Consider the following 21,012-nt stretch of genomic DNA (forward strand, 5'->3'; position numbering starts at 1 on the left):
TATGGTTAATTTTGGAGAAAGTACCATGAGGAGCTGAGAAGAAGGTATATCCTTAAAAATATGGAACACTTCACGAATTTGCGTGTCATCCTTGCGCAGGGGCCATGCTAATCTTCTCTGTATCGTTCCAATTTTAGTATATGTGCTGCCAAAGCGAGCACTCCTTATATCTCTTAATGTCAGTGCACTCAATTCCCCTGTGAAACGACATAGACTAACAGAAGGAAAAGCAAAGAGAACCCAGCATTTTACTGCATAGAGAAAATGCACCTCAGTGGAAGAAGACACTACCCCAGTTTAAAAGGCTGGGGGAAAAATTTCCAAGCAAATGGTCCCAAGAAACAAGCTGCAGTAGCCATTCTAATAGCCAACACAATTGACTTTCAACCAAAAGTTATCAAAGAAGATGGAAGGACACTTCATACACATCAAAGGAAACATCTACCAAGATGAACTCTCACTTCTCAGCATCTATGCCCAACCGCGAGGGTACCCACATTTGTAAAAGAAACATTACTAAAGCTCAATGCACGCATTGAACCTTATACACTAATAGCAGGAGACATCAACAAGCAACTCTCACCAATGTACAGATGGTGGCAACAGAAACTAGAAAGAAGCACAGTGAAATGAACAGAAGTTCTGACCCAAATGGATTTAACAGATAACAATAGAACATTTCACCCTAAAACAAAAGTATATACCCTCTTCTCAGCATCTCATGGTACCTTCTCCAAAACTGACCATATAATCAGACACAAAACAAACCTCAACATATACAAGAAAATTGAAATAATCCCATGCATTCCTATCAAATCACCACGGACTGAGGTTGGTCTTCAATAACAATGAAAATGACAGAAAACCCACATATCCATGGAAGCTGAACAATACTCTACTCAAGGATAACCTTTCAGAGAAGAAATAAAGAGGGAAATTAAAGAGGTTTTAGAATTTAAGGAAAATGAAGGTACAACATAGCTGAACTTATGGGACATAATGAAAGCAGTGCTAAGAGGAAAACTCATAGCTCTGAGTGTGTCCATAAAGAAATTGGAAAGATCATACACTAGCAGCTGAACAGCACATCGTAAAGCTCTAGAACAAAAAGAAGCAAATACAAGCAGGAGGAGTAGATGGCAGGAAATAACAAACTCAGTGCTAAAATCAGGCAAGTAGAAACAAAGAAAACTATATAAATAATCAACAAAGCCAGGAGCTGGTTCTTTGAGAAAATCAACAGGATAGATAAACCCTTAGCCAGAGTAACGAGAGGGCCCAGAAACAGTATCAAAATTAGCAACATTAGAAATAAAAAGGGAGACATAACAACAGAAACTGGAGAGATTCAAAATATCATGAGATCCTACTACAAAATCCTATACTCAACAAAACTGAAAAATCTAGTTGAAATAGATGATTTTCTAAACAGATACCAGGTACCAAAGTTAAATCAATATCAGATAAATCATCTACAGTGTCCCATAACCCCTAAAGAAATAGAAGCAGACATAAAAGTCTCTAAACTAAAAGAAGACCAGGACTAGGCAGGTTTAGTGCAAAATTCTATTAGATTTTCAAAGAAGACCTAATACCAATGCTCTTCAAAATATTCTACAAAACAGAAACAGAAGGAACACTACCTAATTCATTTTGTGAAGCCACAGTTACACTAATATCTGAACCATGCAAAGACCCAACCAAGAAAGAGAACTTCAGACCAATTTCCCTTATGAATATCAATGCAAAAATACTCAATAAAATTATAGCAAACCAAATCCAAGAACACATCAAAACAACCATTCATCATGATCAAGTAGCCATCCCAGGGATGCGGGGATGCTTCAATGTACTGAAATCCATGAACGTAATACACTACATAAACAAACACAAAGGGAAAAAAAACTACATGATCATCTCATTGGATGTCAGAAAGCATTTGACAAAAATACCACACCCCTTCATGTTAAAACTCTTGTAAATGTAAATAATTCAAGGTGCATAGCTAAACATAATAAAAGCAATATACAGCAAACCAATAACCAACATTAAACAAAATGGAGAAATCTTGAAGCAATCCCACTAAAATCAGGGACTAGCAAGGCTGCCTATTCTTTCCCTATATATTCAATATTAATCCAAGTTCTAGCCAGAACAATTAGACTACAAAAGGAGGTCAAAGGGATACAAATTGGAAAGAAAGAAGTCAAGCTATCACTACATGCAGATGATATGATAGTATACTTAAGTGACCCCAAAAATTCCACCACAGAACTCCTACAACTGATATACAACTTCAGTTAAATGGCTGTATATAAAATTAACTCAAACAAATTAGTAGCCTTCCTCAACTCAAATGATAAACAGGCTGAGAAAGAAATCAGGGAAATGATACCATTTACGATAGTCAGAAATAATACAAAATATCTTGGTGTGAGTGTAACCAAAAAAGTGAAAGTTCTATACAACAAGAACTTCAAGTACCCTAAGGAAGAAATTGAAGAAGACCTCAGAAGATGGAAAGATCTTCCATGCCCATGGATTAGCAGGATTAACATAGTAAATGGGGCCATTTTACCAAAAGCGATCTACAGATTCAATGCAATACCTGTCAAAATTCCAACTCAATTCTTCACAGAGATAGAAAAAGCAATTCTCCAATTCATCTGGAATAACAAAAAACCCAGATTAGCAAAAACTATTTTCAACAGTAACAGAACTTCTGGGGAAATCACCATCCTTAATCTGAAGCTTTACTACAGAGCAATAGTGATTAAAAAACCACATGGTAATGGTACAGAGGCAGACAGGTAGATCAGTGGAATAGAAATGAAGACCCAGAATTAAACCCACACACCCATGGTCACTTGATCTTTAACAAAGAAGCCAAAACCATTCAGTGGAAAATAGACAGCATTTTCAACAAATGGTGCTGGCTCCATGGTGGTCCTCATTGGAAGAATGCAAATTGACCCATTCTTATCTCCTTATACAAAGCTCAAGTCCATGTGGATCAAGAACCTCCACATAAAACTCGATAAACTGAATCTAATAGAAGAGAAAGTGGGAAAGAGCCTGCAACACACAGGCACAGGGAAAATTTTCCTGTACAGAACAGCAAATGGCTCAGGCTCTAAGATCAACTATAGACAATGGGATCTCATAAAATTGAAAAGCTTCTGTAAGGCAAAGGATACTGTCAACAGGACAAAACAGCAACCAACAGATTGGGTAATGATCTTTACCAACCCTACATCTAATAGAGGAATAACATCCAGTATATACAAGGAACTCAAGAAGTTAGACTCCAGAGAACCAGAAAACCCTAATAAAATTGGGGTAGAGGGCTAATCAAAGAATTCTTGACCCAAATTCCATGGGAGGGAGAGCTAAAACTTCAGAGGGGCAGACACGCCTGGGAAGACAGAAGAGACTACACTCTGCCCACATTTCTGACTCTAGAGGAAAACACCTAATGCCATCTGGGACCCTTGTGCACAGGGGCCCCTGGAAAAGGCAGGCAGGCCCTTCTGGTTGCCGCCCTCACAAAGAGCTAGCTGAAAGCAGCTCCCCAGGAGCAGCTTCAGGCCAGGACCAGAGGTAAGACCAACTTTTCTGCTCCAAGTGACCTGCCTGGTGGACTCAGGACACACAGAGGCAAAATTCCTCTGGGACAGGACACTTCCGGTTTTTTAGCTGGAGTCCGAACCTCACTGATACTGGCCCAGAGCTCCCTGCTCCCAAACCCCGTGGGAGAGAGAGCTAACTGCCCAGAAAGGTGGGCACTCCTGAGACTGCAGAGCGGGAGAGACCACCAATACTGCCCACCCTTGCCCACATCCCTGGTCCAAGAGGAAACTGTATAGGGCCTCTGGGAATAGGGAGATAGGGGCACTCAAGCAGCAGCTCCTCTGCGGTCCAGATACCAGACGGATCCGAAGGGACCTGGTCAACAACTCCCTGCACCCAAATTCCATGGGAGGGAGAGCTAAACCTTCAGAGGGGCGGACATGCCTGGGAAGACAGAAGAGACTACACTCTGCCCACATTTCTGACTCTAGAGGAAAATACCTAGTGCCATCTGGACCCCCTGCACACAGAGACCCAAGAAAAGACAGAGAGCTGAAGCATAGTCCCTGAGAAACGGCTTCAGGCTCAAGACCAGAGGTAACACCAACTTTTCTGCTCCAAGTAACCAGCCTGGTGGACTCAGGACACAAGGCCACAGGAACCGCTGAAGACCAGTAGACAAGAAAGACCACACACCTGAAAAGAGAACACTCTGTTCCCATAACTGGCTGAAAGAAAACAGGAAAAGAGGTCTACAGCACTCCTGACACACAGGCCTATAGGACAGTCTAGCCACTGTCAGAAATAGCAGAACAAGGTAACACCAGAGACAACCCAATGGCGAGAGGCAAGCTCAGGAAACTAAGTAACAGAAACCAGGACTACATGGCATCATTGGAGCCCAATTCTCCCACCAAAGCAGAAAAGCAAGATCTAGATTTACAATCACATTTGATCATGATGATGGAGGACTTCAAGAAAGACATAAAGAACTCCCTTAGAGAAACGCAGGAAAACATAAATAAATGAGTAGAAGCCTATAGAGAGGAATCACAAAAATCCCTGAAAGAATTCCAGGAAAACACAATCAAGCAGGTGAAGGAATTAAAAATGGAAATAGAAACAACAAAGAAAGCACAAAGGGAGACAACCCTGGATATAGGAAACCAAAGGAAGACACAAGGAGCCATAGATTCAAGCATCACCAATAAAATACAAGAGATAGAAGAGAGAATCTCAGGAGCAGGAGACTCCATAGAAATTATCGACACAACTGTTAAAGATAGTGTAAAATGGAAAAAACTACTGGTCCAAAACATACAGAAAATCCAGGACACAATGAGAAGATCAAACCTAAGGATAATAGGTATAGAAGAGAGTGAAGACTCCCAGCTCAAAGGACCAGTAAGAATCTTCAACAAAATCATAGAAGAAAACTTCCCTAACCCAAAGAAAGAGATGCCCATAAACATAAAAGAAGCCTACAGAACTCCAAATAGATTGGACCAGAAAAGAAACTTCTCCTGTCACATAATAGTCAACACACCAAATGCACAAAACAACAAAAGAATAGTAAAAGCAGTAAGAGAAAAAGGTCAAGTAACATATAAAGGCAGATCTATCAGAATTACATCAGATTTCTCAACAGAGACTATGAAAGCCAGAAGATCCTAGACAGATGCCATACAGACCCTAAGAGAACACAAATGCCAGCCCAGGTTACTGAATCCAGCAAAACTCTCAATTAACAAAGATGGAGAAACCAAGATATTCCATGACAAAACCAAATTTACACAATATCTTTCTACAAATCCTGCGCTACAAAGGATAATAAATGGTAAAGCCCAACATAAGGAGGCAAGCTACACCCTAGAAAAAACAAGAAACTAATCGTCTTGCAAGAAAACAAAGAGAAGACAAGCACACAAACATAATCTCACATCCAAATACGAATATAACAGGAAGCAACAATCACTATTCCTTAATATCTTTCAACATCGATGGACTCAATTCCCCAATAAAAAGACACAAATCAACAAACTGGATATGCAATGTGGACCCTGCATTCTGTTGCCTACAGAAAACACACCTCAGAGACAAAGACAGATACTACCTCAGAGTGAAAGGCTGGAAAACAACTTTCCAAGCAAATGGTCAGAAGAAGCAAGCTGGAGTAGCCATTCTAATATCGAATAAAATTGATATTGAACCAAAAGTCATCAAAAGAGATATGGAAGGACACTTGATATTCATCAAAGGAAAAATCCACCAAGACGAACTCTCAATCCTAAATATGTATGCTCCAAATACAAGGGCACCTACATATATAAAAGAAACCTTACTAAAGCTCAAAGCACACATTGTACCTCACATGATAATAGTAGGAGATTTCAACATCCCACTTTCATCAATGGACAGATCATGGAAACAGAAATTAAACAGAGACATAGACAGACTAAGAGAAGTCATGAACCAAATGGATTTAACAGACATTTATGGAACATTCTATCCTAAAACAAAAGGATACACCTTCTTTTCACCACCTCATGGTCCTTTCTCCAAAATTGACCATATAATCGGTCATAGAACAGTCCTCAACAGATACAGAAAGATAGAAATAATCCCATGCATCTTATCAGACCTCCACGGGCTAAAGCTGGTCTTCAATAACAATAAGGAGAGAATGCCCACATATACATGGAAGTTGAACAATGTTCTGTTCAATGATAACCTGGTCAAGGAAGAAATAAAGAAAGAAATTAAAGACTTCTTAGAATTTAATGAAAATGAAGGTACAATATACCCAAACTTATGAGACACAATGAAAGCTGTGCTAAGAGGAAAACTCATAGCTCTGAGTGCCTGCAGAAAGAAACAGGAGAGAGCATATATCAGCAGCTTGACAGGACACCTAAAAGCTCTAGAACAAAAAAAAGCAAATACACCCAGGAGGAGTAGAAGGCAGGAAATAATCAAACTCAGAGCTGAAATCAACCAAGTAGAAACAAAAAGGACCATAGAAAGAATCAACAGAACCAAAAGTTGGATCTTTGAGAAAATCAACAAGATAGATAAACCCTTAGCCAGACTAATGAGAGGACACAGAGAGTGTATCCAAATTAACAAAATCAGAAATGAAAAGGGAGACATAACTACAGAATCAGAAGAAATGCAAAAAATCATCAGATCCTAATACGAAAGCCTATATTCAACAAAACTGGAAAATCTGCAGGAAATGGACAATTTCCTAGACAGATACCATATACTAAAGTTAAATCAGGAACAGATAAACCAGTTAAACAACCCCATAACTCCTAAAGAAATAGAAGCAGTCACTAAAGGTCTCCCAACCAAAAAGAGTCCAGGTCCAGATGGGATCAGTGCAGAATTCTATCAGACCTTCATAGAAAACCTCATACCAATACTATCCAAACTATTCCACAAAATTGAAACAGATGGAGCGCTACTGAATTCCTTCTATGAAGCCACAATTACTCTTATACCTAAACCACACAAAGACCCAACAAAGAAAGAGAACTTCAGACCAATTTCCCTTATGAATATTGACGCAAAAATATTCAATAAAATTCTTGCAAACCGACTCAAAACACAATCATCCATCGTGATCAAGTAGACTTCATCCCAGGAATGCAGGGATGGTTTAATATATGGAAAACCACCAACGTAATCCACTATATAAGCAAACTAAAAGTTAAAAACCACATGATCATTTCATTAGATGTTGAGAAAGCATTTGACAAAATTCAACACCCCTTCATGACAAAGGTCCTGGAAAGAATATGAATTCAAGGCCCATACCTAAACATAGTAAAAGCCACATACAGCAAACCAGTAGCTAACATTAAACTAAATGGAGAGAAACTTGAAGCAATCCCACTAAAATCAGGGACTAGACAAGGCTGCCCATTGTCTCAATATAATACTTGAAGTCCTAACCAGAGCAATCAGACAACAAAAGGAGATCAAAGGGATACAGATTGGAAAGGAAGAAGTCAAAATATCACTAGTTGCAGATGATATGATAGTATATTTAAGTGATCCCAAAAGTTCTACCAGAGAACTAGTAAAACTGATAAACACCTTCAGCAAAGTGGCTGGGTATAAAGTTAACTCAAATAAATCAGTAGCCTTCCTCTACACAAAAGAGAAAGAAGCCGAGAAAAAAATTAGGGAAATGACACCCTCCATAATAGTCCCAAATAATATAAAATACCTCGGTCTGACTTTAACCAAGCAAGTGAAAGATCTGTATGATAAGAACTTAAGCCACTAAAGAAAGAAATTGAAGAAGACTTCAGAAGATGGAAAGATCTCCCATGCTCATGGATTGGCAAGATTAATATAGTAAAAATGGCCATTTTACCAAAAGCAATCTACAGACTCAATGCCATTTCCATCAAAATACCAATCCAATTTTCAGAGAGTTAGACAGAACAATTTGCAAATTCATCTGGAATAACAAAAAACATAGGATAGTTAAAACTATCCTCAACAATAAAAGGACTTCTGGGGGAATCACTATCCCTGAACTCAAGCAGTATTACAGAGCAATAGTGATAAAAACTGTATGGTATTGGTACAGAGAAAGGCAGATAGACCAGTGGAATAGAATTGAAGACCCAGAAATGAACCCACACACCTATGGTCACTTGATTTTTGAGAAAGGAGCCAAAACCAACCAATGGAAAAAAGATAGCATTTTAAGCAAATGGTGCTGGTTCAACTGGAGGTCAGCATGTAGAAGAATCCAGATCGATCCATTCTTTTTTTTTTTTTTTTTTTTTTTTTTTTTTTTTTTTTTTTTTGGGGCTGGGGACCGAAACCAGGGCCTTGCGCTTCCTAGGCAAGTGCTCTACCACTGAGCTGAATTCCCAACCCCAGATCGATCCATTCTTATCACCCTGTACAAAGCTTAAGTCCAAGTGGATCAAGGACCTCCACATCAAACCAGATACACTCAAACTAATAGAAGAAAAAGTGGGGAAGCATCTTGAACACATGGGCACTGGAGAAAATTTCCTGAACAAAACACCAATGGCTTATGCTCTAAGATCAAGAATCGACAAATAGGATCTCATAAAACTGCAAAGCTTCTGTAAGGCAAAGGACACTGTTGTTAGGACAAAATGGCAACCAACAGAATGGGAAAAGATCTTTACCAATCCTACAACAGATAGAGGCCTTATATCCAAAATAAACAAAGAACTCAAAAAGTTAGACCGCAGGGAGACAAATAACCCTATTAAAAGATGGGGTTCAGAGCTAAACAAAGAATTCATAGCGGAGGAATGCTGTATGGCTGAGAAGCACCTAAAGAAATGTTCAACATCTTTACTCATAAGGGAAATGCAAATCAAAACAACCCTGAGATTCCACCTCACACCAGTCAGAATGGCTAAAATGAAAAACTGCGGTGACAGCAGATACTGGTGAGGATGTGGACAAAGAGGAACACTCCTCCATTTTTGGTGCAATTGTAGACTGGTACAACCATTCTGGAAATCAGTCTGAAGGTTCCTCAGAAAATTGGACATTGCACTACCTGAGTACCCAGCTATACCTCTCTTGGGCATATACCCAAAAGATGCTCCAACATACAACAAAGACACATGCTCCACTATGTTCATCGCAGCCTTATTTATAATAGCCAGAAGCTGGAAAGAACACAGATGCCCTTCAACGGAGGAATGGATACAGAAAATGTGGTACATCTACACAATGGAATATTACTCAGCTATCAAAAACAATGACTTTATGAAATTCATAGGCAAATGGATGGAACTGGAAAATATCTTGAGGAAGGTAACCCAATCACAGAAAAACACACATGGTATGCACTCATTGATAAGTGGCTGTTAGCCCAAATGCTTGAATTGCCCTAGATTCACAGAACACATGAAACTCAAGAAGGATGACCAAAATGCAAAGGCTTCACTTCTTTAAAAGGGGAACAAGAATACCCTTGGGAGGGAATTGGGAGGCAAAGTTTATAACAGTGGCTAAAGGAATGCCCATTAAGAGCCTGACCCACATGTGGCCCATACATATACAGCCACCAGACTAGATAAGATGGATGAAACAAAGAAGTGCAGGCTGACAGGAACCGGATGTAGATCTCTTCTAAGAGACACAGCCAGAATATGGCAAATACATAGGCGAATGCCAGCAGCAAACCACTGAACTGAGAACGGGACCCCCGTTGAAGGAATCAGAGAAAGGACTGAAAGAGCTTGAAGGGGCTTGAGACCCCATATGAACAACAATGTCAACCAACCAGAGCTTCTAGGGACTAAACCACTACCCAAAGACTATACATGGACTGACCCTGGGCTCCAACCACATAGGTAGCAATGAATAGCCTAGTAAGAGCACCAGTGGAAGGGGAAGCCCTTGGTCCTGCCAAGACTGAACCCCCAGTGATCGTGATTGTTGGGGGGTGGGCAGTAATGGGGGGAGGATGGGGAGGGGAACAGCCAGCTAGAAGGGGAGGGGGAGGGGTTAGGAGGATGTTTGCCTGGAATCCGGAAAAGATAATAACTGAAATGTAAGAAATAACCAATAAGAAATAACCAATTCAATAAAGATGGAGAAAGGGGGAAAAAAAGAATTCTTAGGTGAGAAATCCCAAATGGTCAAGAAGCACCTGAAGAAATGTTCACCGTCCTTAGTCATCAGGGAAATCCAAATAAAAACAACCCTGAGATTCTACCTCACTAAGATCAAAATCTCAGGTGACAGCAAATGCTGGCAAGGATGTGGAGAAAGAGGAACACTCCTCCACTGTTGGTGGGATTGCAGACTGGTACAACCATTCTGGAAATCAGTCTGGAGGTTCCTCAGAAAATTGGACATTGAACTACCTGAGGACACAGCTACACCACTCCTGGGCATAAATCCCAACCATGCTCCAATGTATAACAAAGACACATGCTCCACTATGTTCATCGCAGCCTTATTTATAATAGCCAGAAGCTGGAAAGAACCCAGATGTCCCTCAACAGAGGAATAGATATAGACAATGTGATACATTTACACAATGGAGAACCACTCAGCTATTAAAAACAATGACTTCATGAAGTTTGAAGGCAAATGGATTGAAGTAGAGAATGTCATCCTGAGTGAGGTAACCCAGCCTTAAAAGAACACACATGGTATGCACTCACTGATAAGTGGATATTAGGAATAAAGCTCAGAATACCCACAATACAACTCACAGACCATATGAAGCTCAAGAAGGAAGACCAAAATGCGGATGGTTCAGTCGTACTTAGAAGGGTGTACAAAATAATCATGGGAGGCAGAGTGAGAAAGTGACCTCAACGATATTGCAATGCCTATGTAGAGCTTGAAGAACTTATGAAGAGTTGTGACCCAGTTACCATAATTTTGTGGGTCTGGAGGTAGTTATTCTAAGATTGTCTTCTTTTGGGAATTTAGAAATGGCCATAATTTAATGGGGAAGAATTAGCTAAAATTGATTGTACAGCCATAATCTCATTTGTGAGAAATTCTTACTAAGTTGAAGTTATAATTTTTCACTTTGGTACAGAATCTGTTTTGATGCAGCCTCAGGGATTTCATTGGCATAAACTTCTTCTACTGATACAAAAAAAATTAAAAGTAGGAGGCTTAGTCCCTGTCCTATTAATGTCGTTACAAACTGTCCTTAGATGATTGAGCACTATGAATCAAGGGAAAGAAAACAAATTCTTGGCTCTGAGTTAATTGTTAGGGTGCCTGCAAGATATTTTATATCGAAACATCTGTGAGTAGATAACAGGCAATATTACAGATTACTTTACATAGATAGTTTTAAAAAACATCAGAAATCCACAGAATGTGACATTTAATGTCATTTATAATTTGTTGTGACATATCTGCTCCTAACAGCTCCCATTTCGTGTATTCAAAGAAGAAACTGAGCCTCTCCCTCCAGGAAATGCTATACATTGTGGCGAGGGAGCCACTGGAAAGATATTGCCTATTTCATCTACAGACAAAATACTGTCCAAAAAATGGACACACTATGTGGAATAGTCGACTGATAATCTCTGCCAAGTCAAGGTAATCAGTCTATCAAATTCTATATTACAAAGGTCTGTCAGATGATCCTGGACCAGAAGGCTGAAGACTGATGCTCCAATGTGTTTTAAAAAGGAACTGTATAGGTAGGCAGCTGTCTCTATAACTTGTCTCAGTTCTCAAAGTTGTGTTAGTCTTCCTTGATTTTCAGTTAATATTAGTTGCTCTCAGATTTCTGACAGGGTTGAAGACTAATTACATAGTCTTAGTCTACCCAAGGTATTTAACACTGAGAAAACATATTTAGTTAGATACTTTTCAGATACTATAAAAGCTAGCCAAGACATAACATATAGATTTTGAGCCTTTTTTAAGTTAGGATAGATAACAGAGTGTTCTATTTAATTGACAAAAATGATGGACTGGGTGTTTGGTATATTTTGTACTTTGTAAATTACAGAAAGGTAATAATTATGCTCAATTTATATTTGAGAGGAAAGAGAGCCTTCTAACTGGGCAAAAATGGGGAAATATGGGTTGATGTCTATATGCAGGTGAGGGCAGGCACAAGATAAGGCACGGCCTGTGATTGGGCAATGAAAAAGGAAGACAGGGTGAAACTTTTAGAGATGGGACAGAGAGTACGGAGAAGGGAGAGGAAGGAAGATGGAGGAAGAGAAGGACAGCCCCGTGTGGCTTTAAACAGCCACAGGTAGCTATGAACATCTTATAAGGGATAGGTAATTAGAAGACATTTTGTCTTATCTTGGTGGGCAGTTTATATCAATAGGCTCTGAGTTTATTGTGTGGATCTTTTATGGGGTGAGAATTTACTGATATAAATCTGACTGATAAATTACAAGCCTCAAGAGGTTTGATTTTACTGGGGTTACTGGGAACTTAGTGAGTCATTTCAGGAGCTCTGAGCCACAGAGAGTCTGCTGAGATGAGAACACCACACTGGTGCCTTGGTACCAGCGTGAGATGGTGTCCTTTTTTATTATTTAACACTACAGTGAGAGAGGAGGAGGACGAGGAGGGAAAGGGGGGACAGGATCAGGTGTGGAAGGAGATGAGGGAGAAGTACAGAGGGTCAGAAAATTCAATGGAGGTATGTAGCAATGAGGGATGGGGACTGGGGGTAGCCACTAGAAAGTTCCAGATGCCAGGAAAGCAAGAGGCTCCCAGGATCCAACAGGGATGACATTAGCTGAAATAGCCAACAAAGAGGAGAGAGAACCTGTAGAGACCATATCCAGAGGTTAGGTATGGCTCCCCGGCTGAGGGATAGGGCCACCCTCTCATCTCAGAAATATCAATCCAGAATTGTTCATGTCTAAAGGAAATGCTAGGACAAAGAGTGGAGCAGAAACTAAAGGAAGGGCCATCCAGAGACTGCCCCACCTAGGGATCCATTCCATCTTCAGCCACTAAACCCAGATGCCACGGCTAATGCCAAGAAGTGCTTGCTGATAGGAGCCTAATTTATCTGTATCCTGAGAGGCTCTGCCAGAGCCTGACCAATACAGAAGTGGACACTTGCAGCCAAACATTGAACTGAGCACAGGGTCCTCAATGGAGGAGTTAGAGAAAGAACTGATGGCGCTGAAGGGATTTGCAACCTCATAGGAAGAACAATATCAACTAGCCAGACCCACTAGTGCTTGCAGGGACTAAACCACCAGCCAAAGAGTACATACACATGAAGGGACCCATGGCTCCAGCTGCATATGTAGAGGACGATTGCCTTATCTGGCATCAATGGGAGGGGAGTCCCTTGGTCCTGTGGAGGCTCGATACTCCAGTGTAGGGGAATGCTAGGGCAGTGCAGCAGGAGTGAGTGGGTGGGTGGGGAAGCACCCTTATAGAAGCAGGAGGGAGGGAGAATCGAATAGCAGTTTTGCAGAGGGGAAATCTGGAAGGGGGATAACATTGGAAATGTAAATAAATGAAATAACCAATAAAAAAGGCATTCTTTTTTTTTATTATTAACTTGAGTATTTCTTATATACATTTCGAGTGTTATTCCCTTTCCCGGTTTCCGGGCAAACATCTCCCTCCCCCCTCCCCTTCCTTACGGGTGTTCCCCTCCCAACCCTCCCCCCATTGCTGCCCTCTCCCCAACAGTCTAGTTCACTGGGGGTTCAGTCTTAGCAGGACCCGGGGCTTCCCCTTCCACTGGTGCTCTTACTAGGATATTCATTGCTACCTATGAGGTCAGAGTCCAGGGTCAGTCCATGTATAGTCTTTGGGTAGTGGCTTAGTCCCTGGAAGCTCTGGTTGGTTGGCATTGTTGTACATATGGGGTCTCGAGCTCCTTCAAGCTCTTCCAGTTCTTTCTCTGATTCCTTCAACAGGGGTCCTGTTCTCAGTTCAGTGGTTTCCTGCTGGCATTCGCCTCTGTATTTGCTGTATTCTGGCTGTGTCTCTCAGGAGCGATCTGCATTCACATTTTGATCAACCGTCTTGAGTTTCATTTGTTCTAGGCATCTAGGGTAATTCAAGCATTTGGGCTAATAGCCACTTATCAATGAGTGCATACCATGTATGTCTTTCTGTGATTGGGTTAGCTCACTCAGGATGATATTTTCCAGTTCCAACCATTTGCCTACGAATAAAAAAGGCATTCTAACTGAAAAAAAAGAAGAGTAGGAGGAAGAGGAAGAAGAAGGAAGGAGAGGAGGAGGAGGAGAAAAAAGAAGAGGAAGAGGAAGAAGAGGAAGGAGAGGAAGGAGAAGGAGAAGGAGGAGGAAGAGGAAGAAGAAGAGGAAAAGGAGGAGAAGGAGAAGAAGAAGAGAAGGAGGAGAAGGAGGAAGAGGAAGAGGAAAAGGAGGAGAAGGAGAAGAGGAGGAGGAGGTGGAGGAGGAGAAGGACAAGAGGAGGAGAAGAAGAAGGCGAAAGAGGAGGAGGAGGAGAAGCAGGAGAAGCAGCAGCAGCAGCAGCAGCAACAACAACAACACAGGACCGTGTCATAAGATGGCGGTGCCAAGCGTCTTGAAGGCTTGGTTGACCTGGACTGACCCTTCGTTGCCCGTCATGGAAATTAGCTACATACCTTTTGCTTATTCTAATGTCTCTCACTGTTAAAGCCTCTCTCCAAACTCTAGAGCTGGGGTAACAGAAAGCTGGCGCAAACAAGAGTGAAAAGAATGGAAGTTCCTTTGGAAAAATGGTTATGCAGAAAATTGAGCCTTTCTTAGACCCAATTACTTAGATGTACAATTAGATCATTAATGGATGTTACCAGTAAACATGCGACAGAGGATTTGAGAAGAATTGTTAAAGAAGAAAAACAGAGAAGTTCTAGAAGCTGATAAACTGGAATGAAATCACTAGGTTTTTATGTTCTGCTTCAGAAATAAGGAGCTAGTACGGATCAGAAAAGAATTTGCCCATACGGTTCATGACAAGCCTTGGCACCTTCCCCAAGGCAAGAGCAAACAGTTTTAGGAATCCTAATGTTCTATTCGTTACAGAATTGTAATCAAGATAGGAATCATATTGAAACAAGGGTTCATGACGGAGACACAGAGGGAAACATTTTAGCTTAGTGAATTGCCTGTCTTCCTGAACAGACTTCCCAGATCAGAACTTTTCAGATATTACAGAAAAAAAAAAAAACAACAAACAGAAAAAATTAAATAAAAAATAAAAAAGAATAAAAAAAAAAAAAAAAAAAAAAAAAAAAAAAAAAAAAAAAAAAAAAAGAATGGCGGTCTTGTGTCAGATACAAAAGAAATATAGAGGAAATGAAGGAAGAATTAAACAAGGGTCGGAGAGATTGAACTTTGGTAGAAAGCCAAGTTTGATATAACAGGTAGTAGGAAATCATTTTGATCTATTAATTCTGTGCCAAGCTGAAACAGAATCAAATCAAATAGAGCCATTCTGTCTAGTATTTCTGTAACCGCAAGGCTTTACGACACCAATCTAAAGGAGGAAGATATTGAGATAAAAGAAAATTGATTTTATCATAATGTTAATTTTCAGTTCTCATAAAATTGCTGTTTGCTTGCTTTGTTCCTCTTTCAATATTCTGATTTAATAAAAAAAGACTTTAGAAGAAAGTGCATTTCTGAAAAGCTGTGCAATCGACGAGAAAAGTTTCTGAGGAAATGATTTTATATATAAATAAAGCCTGTGCGAGACGCAGGTTGTCAGAGTAGGTCAAGCCACACCGAGATGTGCTTCTTCTCTCATGAAACGAAACCGAGCGGCGTTTCTTCCCTCACCGCTTACATCCACCCACTCCAAACCCTGCCCTCAGCCGGGGCTGATCCCCAGCAATAAACCTGCTATTCGCATAAAGGAAATATGAAGACTATTTAGAAACCACTAGGCTTACACTTGAAAAATACTATTCTAGCTATGGTATCATAGCTTCTGCAAACTGCAGAAGTACAGAAGCATCATACTGTTACAGACGTAGGGCTTGGATATCCTTCATTTTTGTAACCATGTATCTATCTGCTGCCAGCCTGGACACCATACAGACAGGATGTGCTTGGCTAGATATAATTATTCGGCTTACAGTACGAAATTCATGCTTAGATACAAAGTAAAGGTTAATTAATGCTTAGATATGGGGTAAAGGGCAATTAAAGAAGTCGCGGGAGTAGGGAAGAAGAACAGAAACGAAACGGGTAAATGTTAATGATTCTTGCAAAGTGATTAAAGAGACAGGAACGGAACTGCGCGTGCCCCAGCGCCCTGGAATTTGTATAAATAAACAGGGCTTGAGCTACTCAGGGCCACTTGCTTGAAGCACAACTGGTGCTCAACGCCTTCATTCTTGCGGCTGCCACACCTCCACCGCCATCTTGAGTCCCAGAACCTGACTGGAGCTGCATTCCAGCACAGGTTGTTCTTGCTGCCTGTCATGTGACCAGTGATGTCAGAGGTTATCTTCTAAACCACTGGCAACAGATAGCACTATTCTAGGTACAAGGATATCAAGTCTGCTAAGAAATATATACGGCGCTCCCTTTTCAAGTTCACACAATTACCATCTCCACTCTAAGAGCTTTCTAAAGAGTCCTTAATTATGCTAAATCCATATTATTGTGTTGGGACTGACTGGTTAGATTAGTTCAACCAAAATATTCCCCATCCATCTGACTAAATTTTTCATCCAGATGGTTGGTCCTAAAAGATAAAACAATCCCCAGCACGGCACAAATAACACTGTTCTGTCCTCTGTCACAGGTGTGCCCTTATCTTGCCTGGCATTTGCATTCTGCATTGTCGGGCTGAGTATTAACCGCAGTAAATACAGCAGCAGCAGCAGCAGCATTCCTTAAGTCAACACTACTGTATCCTCGCTGATGAGTAGAGTCTTGAAGTCTCTCTGGGCCATGGGCTTGCTCTTCCTCTTGGGATGTCTCCTCGTGATGGGTTTGTGGTCTATTCTCAGATCTTCCATTGCTCCAGTGGTCTATGGTATGCTGTCCTGGTCGGATGCATTGGACATCAGACCAGGAATAATCATTTTCTGAAAAGACAGAAGCATAATTTTCTTGCCCTGGCGCTAACATTGAGTCTTTTTCAGATAGTAGTTCTTATGTATCTCTCTGTGTGTGTGTGTGTGTGTGTGTGTGTGTGTGTGTGTGTGTGTGTATTAGTATACAATTTAGGCTGTGTCTCCTTTAGGGCAAAAGGCTTTTGGGCAGAGAAAGCAGCATTATCCTTCCAAGTGAAGAACTTAAAACTAATTAAGGTTAGCATAGGCAAATGTGGTATAGCATGTAGGGAATTGGGAGAGTGTATATATCCCCTTTTTATTATTAAAATTTGTCAATTAAATATTTGATGATGTTGTTTCATAATAGCTTCGTCCTACGGATGGTAAAGAATTTTAGCAACATGATTAATATTTCATAAATTGCAAAGTATTTTAAGTGTTTGTTAACATAAGCAGGAGCCTTATCAGTTCTTTTGTTGTAATAGTAGTTTTAGAAAGGAAATGTATTGAGGGTTATTCGATAAAGACAAAGAAAAGGGGGTTTTTGTTATGTTTTTGTTTTTTGAGACAGAGTTTATTTGTGTAGCCTTAGCCATTCTGGAACTTGCTCTGTAGACCAGGCTGCCCTCGAACCCACAGAGATCCGCTTGCCTCTGCTTCCCAAGTGCTGGGGTTAAAGGCATCCACCACCACTACCTGGATGACAAAGTCTGTTTGTTTTGCTGGAGCACCCAGAGCGTTGGGCCACCCCTGGGCCATTTTCTGACTAGCTAGGAAGGAAGAGACATTGCCCAAACCAGTAGTGCTCTTTTGAGCTCAGGTCTCTGCATGGCTGAGAGCATTGAAGGCTCCAGACACAGGCAGCTGTGGTTTCAGATGTCAAACTGATACCCACTTACAACAAGGAAGCTTGGGATACTTTATAAAATATGCTTTCATAGAGCTAGGCTCTCACAGACAGCTTCTAACTTCCTCCCTTGCCAAAGTCTAATCACCTATCGGAACAAGGTCTTCTTGATGAACGAGGTCAAGCACAAAACTAAAAGAACAAAAAGCAAACAAGCAAACAAAAACAACAACCAACCCAAAATCCACTTAATTAACAATGGTCATTAACTTTTAAAGATTTCAACCTGAGGCTTTTAACTTAAAATTTTGGATCTTCGAAATTTAAGGCAATTTTAATTTTGAACTTATGAAGGCTTTCTCTCCTACTAGGTAACAGGGTATTTAGAAGTAGTACCTGAGAAATAATCACAGAAAATCCTGAATGAAAAAACAATTGGGATTTTTTTTTGCGACCATGGGAGTTTGTATCCAGGTGATACTGTAAATGAAACAACACTATAAACAGTACTGAAGGATGAAGTCTCTAGGAGGAAAAACTCGCTGGAGGACTCCAGTTGGAAGGATGAAGCCTTGTGGAGGAAAAGCTCACTGGAGGACTCTAGTTGGAAGGATGAAGCCTTGTGGAGGAAAAGTTCGCTGGAAGACTCTAGTTGGAAAGCTGAAGTCTCATGGAGGAAGAGCTCACCCGAGGTCTCTAGTTTTCAGTACATTTTTGCAAACAGTCTGATGTGGCAGATTCTCAGGCTGTGCCAAAACTAATTTTATGTGAGAACTTAAAATAAATCTAACTCCTACTAATTGTGCTTCTGTTTTAAACCCTTCTGACCTCCAAGCAAAACTGAGAAACATCCAATTATGTTTGCATTCCTTGGCCACTGTATTATCCAGAAGAGATAATTTTTAAAAAACTATCCTGTTTTCAATATTCTATTTTCACTCTTAAAGTCACCCCAAACTTGTTTATATTTGTGGTGGTTTGAATAGATTTGGCCATCATAAACTCATGTATTTGAATACTTGATCTATAGGGAGTGGCACTATTGGGAGGTGTGGCCTTTTGGAGTAGGAGTGACCTTGTTAGAGGAAGTGTGTCACTGTGCCGGTGGGCTTCGAGGTATCCTATGCTTAAGCCCCAGCGTGAATCAATCTCCTTTTTGCTGCTCACGACAGTGATAATGGACTAAACCTCTGAAACTGTAGCCAGCCTCAATTAAATATCGTCCTTTATAAAAATTGCCTTAATTACGGTGTCTCTTCATAGCAATAAACTCTAAGACAGAAGTTGGTATCAGGAGTGGGGTCTTATTGTGATAGGCCTGACCATGCTTTTGTTTGGAAGAATGTGGATTTGGAAACTTTGGAAAGCAGTAGAATTCATTAAGTGGGGATTAATGAGACATACTAGCAGAAGTGTGGAAGACAGTGGTGCTGAGGGTGATTTGAACTGTGGGGGCCTGCCTCCAGAGGTTTCAGAGGAGGAGAATTTTAATATGTTGACTACAGTTCATTTTTGTGCTATTTTGGTGAAAAATGTGACTGCTTTTTGCTCTTGTCTGAAGAGTCTGCCTGGAGTTAACATGAAGAAATTAAGATAAATTGCACTGACAAAGGAAAACTCAAATTAGCCTAGAACAGACTCTGGTCTGTGGTTCACTCTTATGAAGAATATTTTGGTCAAATGTAGCAAGCTGAGAAAAGAACAATACAAAGTATATGGTTCAAGGTTTAGAGGGGCACCAGGAAGTAAAATGGAGCTAAATCCTGTGTGTGCAAGAAGATAAACAGATTAAAGATATTAAAAACAATTAAGGGAGTAGTGACCTGGAGGCAAGATCTCACCTAGCTAAGCTTCTATCTTAAGGATGTAATGGACATTCCACAAGTGATATTGCCACCTATTTTAAATTTATTATGGATTTTCTGCTGTACTGGGGATAGGTATATCTAATGTTAGGCATTATCATGACCTGGTTATTGTTTTCATTTGGACATAAGGAGATAAGGTTATGTGTCAAGTTGACAAAGCGTGAATTGTAATGGCTATTCTCTATTGTCAGCTCGACTATATCTGGAATGAACTACAATTCAGAAAGGAAGGGCAGCCCTGGGATCTGTATCTTGAGGCAGGAAGACAGCACGACTTTGATCCAGATCTTGGGATGGGATGACGCCTGATTTTGATATAGAATGACACATGCCTTTAAACCAGATCTAGAAGCATAGTGGCCACGTTTATTTAAAACAATCTATAATGGTAAGGAAATGATTGGGTCTAGGCATGTTCATACACTACTTTCATCCCAGCACTCAGGAGACAAAGGCATGCAGAACTCTGAGCTCAAGGCCAGCCTCACCTACAGAGCAAGTTCCAGAACAGCAAAGCCTAGGTAATGAGGGAAACCATAAACCATTGAAAACTGAAAGCTGGTGAAGATGTAATTGGACAAGGAGGACATGTTCCAGCCCTAGCAACCTGCATAACTTGGCGGCTTTGGCCATGTGGTTCTGGATTTAGAATCAGGAGTGGAAATTTTCCTCTGCAACTAAGGAAAGCCTCTAAGGCCAGGTGTATGTCAGGGGTGTCCCTGCATGGAGGCCCACTGCAAGGTGAAGCCTGGATTGCCTCTGGTGAACCCAAGAGGTTAGAGATGCCAGAGCCATGGGATAGCTGCCTAGGCAAGACACTCACAGGGAGTGGAACCAGCCCAAGGAAAAGAGAGGGGTTGGGGATCTGAAGAGCATTTTGACATAGAGATGCAGAGTTTGGAATTTGTGCAGCAGAGTTTGGAATTTGTGCAGCTGGTTTTCAGTCTTGCCTTGGACCAGTATTTCCTCTCCGTGCTCTCTTCCCTACATTTTGGAGTAGTCACGTACACCGTGTGCTGTGATATGTTGGAAGTATATGATCTGCTTTTATATTTTGATTTTATAGGGGATTTACACCTAAGAAACTGCATGAATATCAGAAGAAACGTTGGACTTTTAAACATTGTTGAGACTGTGGTAGACTACAGGTATTAAATGTATTTTGCATTACAACAGGGCTATGAGCCCACGGAGGGCAGGAAGTAGAATGGTGTTTTAATAAG

The 21,012-nt window shown here is 40.7% G+C and overlaps 1 non-coding gene across 1 annotated transcript; it reads right to left on the reverse strand.

The window, feature by feature from the left end:
- Positions 1-54: 54 nt before the first annotated feature.
- On the reverse strand, positions 55-161 carry LOC116906521. The gene has a single exon (XR_004388743.1). It is a non-coding gene; the product is annotated as a U6 spliceosomal RNA (small nuclear RNA).
- Between the last annotated feature and the right edge of the window lie 20,851 nt (positions 162-21,012).

The sequence above is a fragment of the Rattus rattus genome, chromosome 7 (genome assembly GCF_011064425.1).
Source record: "Rattus rattus isolate New Zealand chromosome 7, Rrattus_CSIRO_v1, whole genome shotgun sequence".
NCBI lineage: Eukaryota > Metazoa > Chordata > Mammalia > Rodentia > Muridae > Rattus > Rattus rattus.